A 9,704-nucleotide genomic window follows, 5' to 3' on the forward strand; every position below is an offset into this window, starting at 1 on the left:
CATGTTTGGTTTATGTCATTTGACTTGAACCTCTTGGTATTTATGTTATAGATAGGGCTCTCTAGATCTAGAATATAGAGTCCGTTCATCAGAGGTGCACTACAATAGAACATATCGTTTAAATAGACGGAACAACATTTGTTCTTTATTATAAACGAAAATCCTTTCTTGTCCAAACAAGAAACGGAAATTATGTTCTTAGTCAAGGCAGGCACATAACAACAATCATCTAATTCTAGTACAAGCCCAGAGGGAAGAGATAGATGATAAGTTCCTACAACAATAGCAGCAACTCGTGCTCCATTACCTACTCGTAGGTCTATCTCACCCTTTGTCAATGCCCTGCTATTCCTCAGCGCTTGTACATTAGTACAAATGTGCGAAGCACATCCGGTATCTAATACCCACGATGAAGAAATAGAGAGGTTGACTTCTATAACATTTATACCTGAAGTAGAAATCTTATTTCTCTTCTTAAGATCTTCCAGGTATTCTTTTGAGTTCCTCTTCCAGTGCCTTGCTTGTCCTTGATATAGGTGACAAAGATGTTCAACCATATCGTAAGTGCTCATCAACTCATGTTGCTTCTGAAGCTCAGAATTCATGGTTGCGAGCATAAGACAAGACACATCTAATGCGTCATCTTGATGCTTCTTGTAAGCATCTCGGTCTGCTCGCGTGGCAGTGGCAGGAGGAGCCTCCGGAATGGGCTGCTCGTACCGTTTACGTTCTTGGGTGAGAACTATTCTCGGGTTCCTGTAAATTTGCTCCGTTGAGCTTGTCCTTCTTAAGGACAGATCGCAGAGAGAAAATGTTCGTATTTGACGTCATGGTTATCTACAACAGAAAATTTGCAGAAATAAATATCATATTCTTTAAAATCATTTAATTAGGCCTTTAATTAAATGATGCTCCCACTGAATTCTATAATTCTTGTGGGACAAGATCCACATCATACTAACCCTTGAGTTAGCTTTGGCTAATACGCCCAAGGCTTAGTATGATCGGTAGGTAACGATTACCAATTACATCTCTATGCAACTCTTATTTATAAAATCAATATCCGCATTTATATTAAAACTCGAGTTAGCTTTGGCTAATACGCCCGAGAGTTAATATAGATGTGATTTTGATCTATCTTTTCCAACCGTTGGAATAACGCCTATAGTTGACTCGATCCAATCGAGTAACTAGGAATACTCAATCTAATTGAGTTTGTATTCACCCATGCGTTGATAGGCAGGACCAAGATTGTCCCTCCGTACCCTACCAAGATAAATATGTATTGCTCTGCTTTGGCAGATTCAACAATACATGTGATCGAGGTAGTGATAGGTATCACGGCACGGTTAGGCATTTAGAGTTGGTTCGATCGAGATCTAATCTAATCGAAAAGGATGCATCTTGTGCACGACTTAGATCTAATCTAATCGCAAGGGTGCATCATGTGCACGACTTAGATCTAATCTAATCGTAAGGCACTAATTAATTAATTACTTATTAAACATGCATCACATACACAAGCAATTAATTTAATTATTTGTGATTTAGTCATGGCCCTACTACGATCTTCTCAAGCCAATGAGAAGATCGAATGGTCAACCTAGGGTCAACAGCTTCTCCAAGCTCCTCCCTTTGACCACCATGTGTTGCTCGTGCCTGCCTCGGAACTCCGTCTCGTGTGGAGCCTCCACCGCTCCAATTTGTACATTACAATTTGAAACTCGAGTTACATTCGAGTCTAAATCTAATTTACAACAAGAATATAAGAGAAGGCACGACGCGCAGGTCGCGAATACAATCCAACACTCGCAAACACATAACGGCACGCAAGCCGTATTATGAATTACAATACAACCAATCATATTGGGTTTTTGGGCCATGACTATCACAAAATTAATATATAATTCAAAATTATATATTTTCATAATTTTCTATAATTTTAAAAATAATTTTTACAATTTTTACGAGTAAAATTTCCCGACGGTCCCGTTTAGCGATTTCGTGCGCAATCGCGGAACGGATCCCCTTGCGGGGCCCAGGGGCAGCGCCCCTACCCGCGATCTAACCATCGCGAGGGTTCGTTTGCGATCCAACAGCGCCTAAACCCGCTGTCCCAAAATGATTTGGGCCGAGACATTGCCGTTTCGGAAAAATCTTCCCGGCGGGTTCGTTTTAAGCGATTTCAGGTGCGATCGCGGAGCAAATCCCCTTGCGGGGTTAGGGGCAGTACCCTTACCCACGATCTAACCATCATGAGTTGCTCCTTTGCAATCTAATGGCACCCAAGCCCGCTGTCCCAAACGGATTTGGGGCAAAACGAAGCCGTTTTGGAAAAATCTTTTCGGTAGCCGAAGCCTACAAGTGACGAGACACTTGTGCTTCGCTTCTACGGAAAAATTACCCATAAAAACTATAAAAACATAATTTTACAGAAAATTACAGAAACTTTAGTTTTCATAAAACCAAAAATTAAAACTCGTACAAGCCTTGCACGTGGCTCTGATACTATCGCGTCGCGGAAACCCCGAATCGCCCAAGCCACGGATCTCGTGCAAGGTAAAACTTTCCAAAAATACGAGTACGAGTTTAAAACACGATCGACTCTTAGATCTACGAGGGAAAAACATTTACCCTTGATGAGTGCCCTTCGTAATCCCGCAACGTCCAAAGGTAGCCGGATCTCGAGACCGTCAAGCGAACGGTCCTCTAGCGGTATCCACACGAACAAGGAGTGGTCTTCTACCACTCAAAGATGGAGAGGAGAACCCACAAGTGTGCTAGCACTTTCTAGGGCTCTCGGATTGGATCTAAAAAGTGAGAAAGGAGAGAAGGGAAAAAGGAACTCATACACTCCTCTAGGTACTCTCCTTTTGTGACCTTCACACCACCTAGTTGCTTGGAATCAACTCTCACTTCTTCTCCACTATGAAGCCACGACCAAAAACAAGCTTGAGAGAGGGAGAAGCACCCAAGGAAGAAGAAGCATTGAACACCATTCAATTGCCACCAAATGAAACATTATCCTCACTTAGTGTGGCCGGCCACACTAGTGTAACTCCCACATTAATGTGGCCGGCCACATTAATGCATTTGGTGTGTAACCTCCATGAGGTGGCACACCATTAAATGTGGAGATGATGTGGCTAATGATGTGGCTAGATTGGTCATACCAAGTAGGATGAGTCAACCTTCATGATGATGTGGCAAGACATCAAGTCAAACTTGATGTTTCAACTTCCATTTGGTCAAGTCAAACATGACCAATTTTCTTCCTTGTTGAGTTAAATCCAACCTTTGATTCAAGTCAATTTTAATTTAATGAATCTCAATTCATTAATATAAATTGACTCATGAATCAAATTTAAATTAGACTAATTCAACAATTGAATCTAATTGAGTCTAACTCAATAAGTCTAATTTGAATCCAATCTTTGATTCATCATATGAATCTAATCCTATTGGTTCATCATATGAACCTAATCTCCATGCACATGTTCTTTGTGTGTGACCCAATAGGTTCTTGTAACGTTGGCAATGTTATAAACTCCTTTAAAAACATAAGCAATGAGCGGCATCTAGCAATACATCATTGCTACCCAAGTTACAAGAAATGTTGAGATCCAACATCACCTTGTGACTACTAATTGTGACTTCTCACAATATGTGACAAGTGTCCTTCTATCCTAGACATCTAGATTAATCAATGTGAGGCATAGATCGTGTCATCCTCTGACCAATCTAAATCTTGAACTCCGAGTAGACTCACTCAATCAAATGAGCTCAATATCTCATATTGACTCATTTGGGTATGGCCATACACTTCGTGGTCTCACTCTATCAAGAATATCGATGTCTCTCCCGTCATATAGGAGGGATAGATCCCATCTACATCACTCACATCCCTCTGCATAATTTGTTATATACCCAGTAATCGCCTTTATAGTCTACGGGTGACGTTTGACGAAACTAAAGTACATAACTCCTTATGTAGGGAACCATGGTGACTTCAGGTCTAAGGACTAATAGTCATACTAATAGCCACATGAGAAAGTATATGACACTCATATAACGATCCATGATACTTTCTCATGGCGGGTCATTCAGTATACATTCTCTAATGCATACCCATGTGTCAGCTTGATATCTCTATATCCATGACTTGTGAGATCAAGTCATCGAGCTGACCTACATGCTAGTCTTATTGTATTAACATTGTCCCTGAATGTTAATACTCGACTAGGAATGATTTAGAGTAGTGTTCCCTATATCATCTCACTATCGATTCAACTAATCGATTGATATAGGTATGAACGTTCTACTCAAGGACGTTACTATACTTATTTTATCTGACACTAATACAAATAAGCATAATAACCAAAAACCAATGCCTTTATTAATATACAAAAATATGATATACATGAGTCCATACAATCATCAAATGATTGGCTCTAGGGCTCTAACTAACACCAACATCACCTTGTGACTACTAATTGTGACTCCTCACAATATATGACAAATGTCCTTCTATCCTAGACATCTAGATTGATCAATATGAGGCATAGACCGTGTCATCCTCTAATCAATCTAAATCTTGAACTCCAAGTAGACTCACTAAATCAAATGAGCTCAATATCTCATATTGACTCATTTGGGCATGGCCATGCACTTCGTGGTCTCACTCTATCAAGAATATCGATGTCTGTCCCGTCATATAGGAGGGATAGATCTCATCTACATCACTCACATCCCTCCGCATAATTTGTTACATACCCAATAATCGCCTTTATAGTCCACCCAGTTACGGGTGACGTTTGACGAAGCCAAAGTACATAACTCCTTATGTAGGGAACCATGGTGACTTCAGGTCTAAGGACTAGTAGTCATACTAATAGCCACATGAGAAAGTATATGACACTCATATAACGATCCATGATACTTTCTCATGGCGGGTCATTCAGTATACATTCTCCAATGCATACCCATGTGTCAACTTGATATCTCTATATCCATGACTTGTGAGATCAAGTCATCGAGTTGACTAGTTTTATTGCATTAACATTGTCCCTGAATGTTAATACTCGACTAGGAATGATTAAAAGTAGTGTTCCCTATATCATCTCACTATCGGTTCAACTAACCGATTGATATAGGTGAGAACCGTCTACTCAAGGATGTTATTATACTTAGTTTATTTGGCACCAATACAAGTAAGTATAATAACCAAAAACCAAATGCTTTTATTTATATATAAAATATGATACAACAAGTCCAAAATAAAATCATCAAATGATTGGCTCTAGGGCTCTAGCTAACATAAATTTTTAGGTTGCGAACACCCCCCAGACTTAAAGTCTTCATTGTCTCGATAAAATCAATATGGTGGAGGTGGTGGAGGATGGCGGGGAAATGGAGGTCGAGGAAATGGAGGTCTACGCGGTCGACCCACAAGGAAACTAGGAAAACTAGGAGTCTCGCTCATGATCCTATGATATTCGTAGAGGGCGTTAACTTGTTGACTAATGTGCATAGATTATATATACTTTTATGCATGATTTGACGCACATCTACTTGTATTTCATTAGTATAATCTATGTTTCTTGCACCCTATTTCATTATAATGTCATACCTCCATCATATTTTGTTCGGAGATCTACTATTTGCTTGTTTTGATTGATAGGATGCAATTTGGAGCAAAAACGGAGCTTAAATGAAGTCTAAAGCTTTCAGAGTGTCACAGGCATGAAAAAAATTTAGTTTTCCCAAGTTTAGGCCATGTGGAGACCACACCCCCATGTCAAGGCCATGTAGGGGGCGTGCTAAGGCGGTGTGAACTTCACACGGCCGTGTGAAGACCGTGTAAACATCACATGGCCGTGTGAAAATTCAGCACTGCAGACTAAAAGGAAAATGATCATTACTTTCTGCTCGGTTGGAGTTATGAGCCGTTCCAGATATCAAAATGTAGATAACCTCAATATCTACAACTCTTATGAAGACGTCAACCAGAGAAAACTACGTCCTAAAGGTCTAAAATGCGTTTCTATGAGACACGGCCTTGGCACACGGCCGTGTGGAATTCCTGCATTGCACACCAAGAGTAAAACAGGCATGACTTTGTGCTCCGTTGGTGTTTTGGGATATTCTTTGAACGAATTTGTAGATAACTTCAATCTCTACAACTTTGAAGAAGACATCAACCAGAGAAAATCCCATCTTAATGGAGTAAAAGAAGTTGCAATAAGATATAGTTATGCAGGGGGGTGTGTGAGCCACATGGCCATGTGATGTAAGGGGGTGTGAGCCCCACATGGCCATGTGAGCCACATGACCATGTAATGTTTCTAGAGGAGAAGTATGACATGTGTAATGTTTCTAGAGGAGAAGTATGACATGACCGTGTGAATCCACACGGCCGTGTAACCTTAACAGAGCAGGAGAAGAACATGGCCGTGTGTGGCACACGGCCGTGTAGGCCATCCAGTGTTGAAACCTTACATGGTCGTGTAGATCTACACGGCCGTGTAAAGAAAACAGAAGCAGAACATGACATGGTCGTGTGCACCACACGGCCGTGTGAGGTCAGCAGAGAAGAGAGTGGAACAGGCCGTGTGAACCTCACACGGCCGTGCCACGGGGCCGTGTGACGCCCAAAACTCACCTCTATATAAGCTCTTCTTCTTGATTTGAAAGGGGATCTTCTCCCCTTTGGGAGAAAGCGAGATTTGGGTCTTTCCTTCCGATCTTGGGAGGATTTCTAGGCGATCTAAAGGAAGATCTTCAACGGATTCGACTCCGGGAGCGTGGATTGGATCCGAAGACCAAGCTTCATCTTAGATAAGTTTTCTTTCTCTCCTCTTCTTGGATCGAGGAGTAATCTTTGTATTTTCGGATTTCTCTCTCCGATTCATGGAGTAGATCTCTTTGTTTTAGGATGGAGGGAGTATTTGTATGATGAATTGATGTAAACTCTTGTGGATTTGCCTTTCTATGATATTGTTTTGTTTGTATCAATTCAATCTTGAATGAATTGTTGTGATATGGACCTAATTCTCATTTTAGATTGATTGTTTGAATGTTCAATGGATCTTGTAGAGATTATCTCCCACTCGATTTTCCGAGGGAAGCACGCGAAAGGTGCAAGCCCGTGTAAGGACGTTTGAGGGATAAGATTTAGGGAAAAATAGGATAATTCAAGAGGGTAGGATAGATTTAGGGATTAATCTTTATATCTTATGGGTTGAGAAGTATGATCTTTGTGTTGATTATCCGAGGGATCTTCGTGACAAGAATATGCCTATGTAAGGACAACATAAGTTCATATCTAATTGATCACATTTAGGTATAGATTTCAGTCCTAGGCCGGTTGTCTATTGCAAGAGAGAACCAGCAACCTTCTATAAATGTTGGACAATTGAGAAATAGGATTTGGTAGATCATTTACATTGAGGAGTCTACAAAGAAACCAAAACTCCTAGAACATTCCTTTATCATAGCCCATAATCTTGTTTGTTGATCTTTCATTTCTATGTTTACTTTTCATTAGTTACATTTAGCTTTTGGAAACCAATTGATTAGTTGTTTAACTAACTCGTGTCGAAACATTTCTAGTGCTTATTCCAATCCCTGTGGATACGATAATCTTTTATATTACTTGTGACATTTTCGTACACTTGCGGAGGTCAACAAGTTTTTGGCGCCGTTGCCGGGGACTGTGTTATAACATTAGAGATTATCAATTGAGTTAGAATAAACATAACTTTTCTTTCTTTATCATTAGTATAATTGTAACTAATCTATAGAATTCTGTTTTTCTTGTATTCTTTTCTACTTTTTCTAAATTTTTCTTGTTGATATTCTAGTTCTGCATTCTTGATTTCTAGCATTCTAGTCTAGCTTTTCTCTGTTCTTCTTTTTCTTTAAATTTTTCTCTGCTTTTCTTTTGTAAACATATCTTGTTAGTTGATTAGCATATGAATTATTCTAGACATTTTTCTTTTTTCCTTTTGTCTTTTCTTTCTTGTTTTCATTATGCACTTTCTTTCTTGCAATTTAAATTTTGCATTTTCTTTCTTGTTTTTCATATTGCATTTTATTTCTTGTCTTTGATTCTTGATCATTTTTTTTCTTGAATATCCATGAGCATTAACATGTCAAGCAGGCCCATGAGAAATTTTTCTATACCCTTTTCTGCAAGATTTTTATCTCCCATTGTGCAACCTCAAATTGAAGCAGAAAGTTTCCAATTAGAACCAGAGAATTTTCATGATACAAGGTCACAAATTTGGAGGAGAAGTATCAAAAAGTCCTTATCTGCATCTTGAAACATTTTTAGAGATTTATGATTTGGTGAAATGTGAAGGAGTATCAGCAGATGCAGTTCGATTGATGGTATTTCCTTTCAGTATCAAGGATAAAGCAAGGACTTGGCTATATTCTCTCTGTCCTCAAAGCATCACAAGTTGGGAACAATTGAAGAAGCAATTTCTGAATCATTTTTTCCCTCCAAGTAGAACAGTGTATATGAGGAATTGCATAACAAATTTTGCTCAAGCATATGGAGAATCATTATTTGAAGCATGAGATAGATTCAAGAGTCTTCAAAGACAGTGCCCTCATCATGGTTTTGAAAAATAGTTGATTTTGCACATATTCTATGGGGGAGTTTCTTTTTCAGACAAGAGTTTATTGGATTCATCAGCTGGAGGTTCTTTTATGGACAAAAGTGTAGATGAAGCTTATTCATTAATTGATCAAGTGACATTGAACCTCCATGAATGGTCGAACAAAAGTTGGATGGAATTTCCCTAGGATATTCAAGAAGTACAAGCCATAAATGTAAGAGAGCCTGTCAAACAAAATGAAGTTCAACCACCTAAAAATGTTGAAATTCACAAGTCACAGAGTGAGGAGTTCAAACATTTGGGGGCAAAGCTTGATAGTATTGTTTCAAAATGGTTTAAAGAAGATCCCCCTCCTACACAGTCAAGATCTAATGAAAAGTGTGATGATGTTGGGTTGAGAAGTGGCAAAAATCATGAAGAACTTCTGAAGAATGATATGTTTAGAAATGAGGAGAAGAATAATAGAAGATCACAAGAACTCAGTTCCATTTCTTTAGGAAGTTCCCAAAGGCCATAAGTACCTTTCCCTCAACGATTAATCACACCAACACTAGATAAGCAAGTTGGACCTCCTCCAAAAGCTCAAAGGGAATTTGGAAAAAAGGAAGTTCAGTCTTTCCCAGGACCTTCACTAAGGGTTCCTTTTCCACAAAGGTTAGTGGGGGTCAATGAAAATAAAGACTTCTGCAAATCCTGTGACACTAATATGGTTGAGTGCAGATTTTTGAATGTATATGAAGATGAGGATTTTTTAGATGAGGATTTTATTGATAATGTAGTGGTAAATAAGTTTTCAGATCTACCTCAAAATTTTATAGGGTGTTAGTGACATTGAATTTTCAGATGATGAATGTGATGTGGTAGATCAACTTAAAACTGCAAGTGAAGTTATTGATCTACTTGTTATTGATTCTCCTATTGAGGACATAGATGTTGGTTTATATTTTGATGTATGTGTTGATGATGATGATATGGAAGAAAGTGTAGGGAGTTGTGTTGTGGAAGCAGCTGTTGGTTGCTACTCGGAAAACCCAATGGCTCCACTGTACAAAAATTTTGTACGTGATCTGAACCTTTCCT

General features: G+C 39.1%; 1 non-coding gene across 1 annotated transcript; it reads right to left on the reverse strand.

Annotated features, from left to right (window-relative positions):
- Positions 1-8,521: 8,521 nt before the first annotated feature.
- Positions 8,522-8,627, reverse strand: LOC122030779. The gene has a single exon (XR_006125617.1). It is a non-coding gene; the product is annotated as a small nucleolar RNA R71 (small nucleolar RNA).
- Positions 8,628-9,704: the final 1,077 nt, after the last annotated feature.

This window comes from Zingiber officinale, chromosome 10B (assembly GCF_018446385.1).
Source record: "Zingiber officinale cultivar Zhangliang chromosome 10B, Zo_v1.1, whole genome shotgun sequence".
In the NCBI taxonomy this organism is placed as follows: Eukaryota; Viridiplantae; Streptophyta; class Magnoliopsida; order Zingiberales; family Zingiberaceae; genus Zingiber; species Zingiber officinale.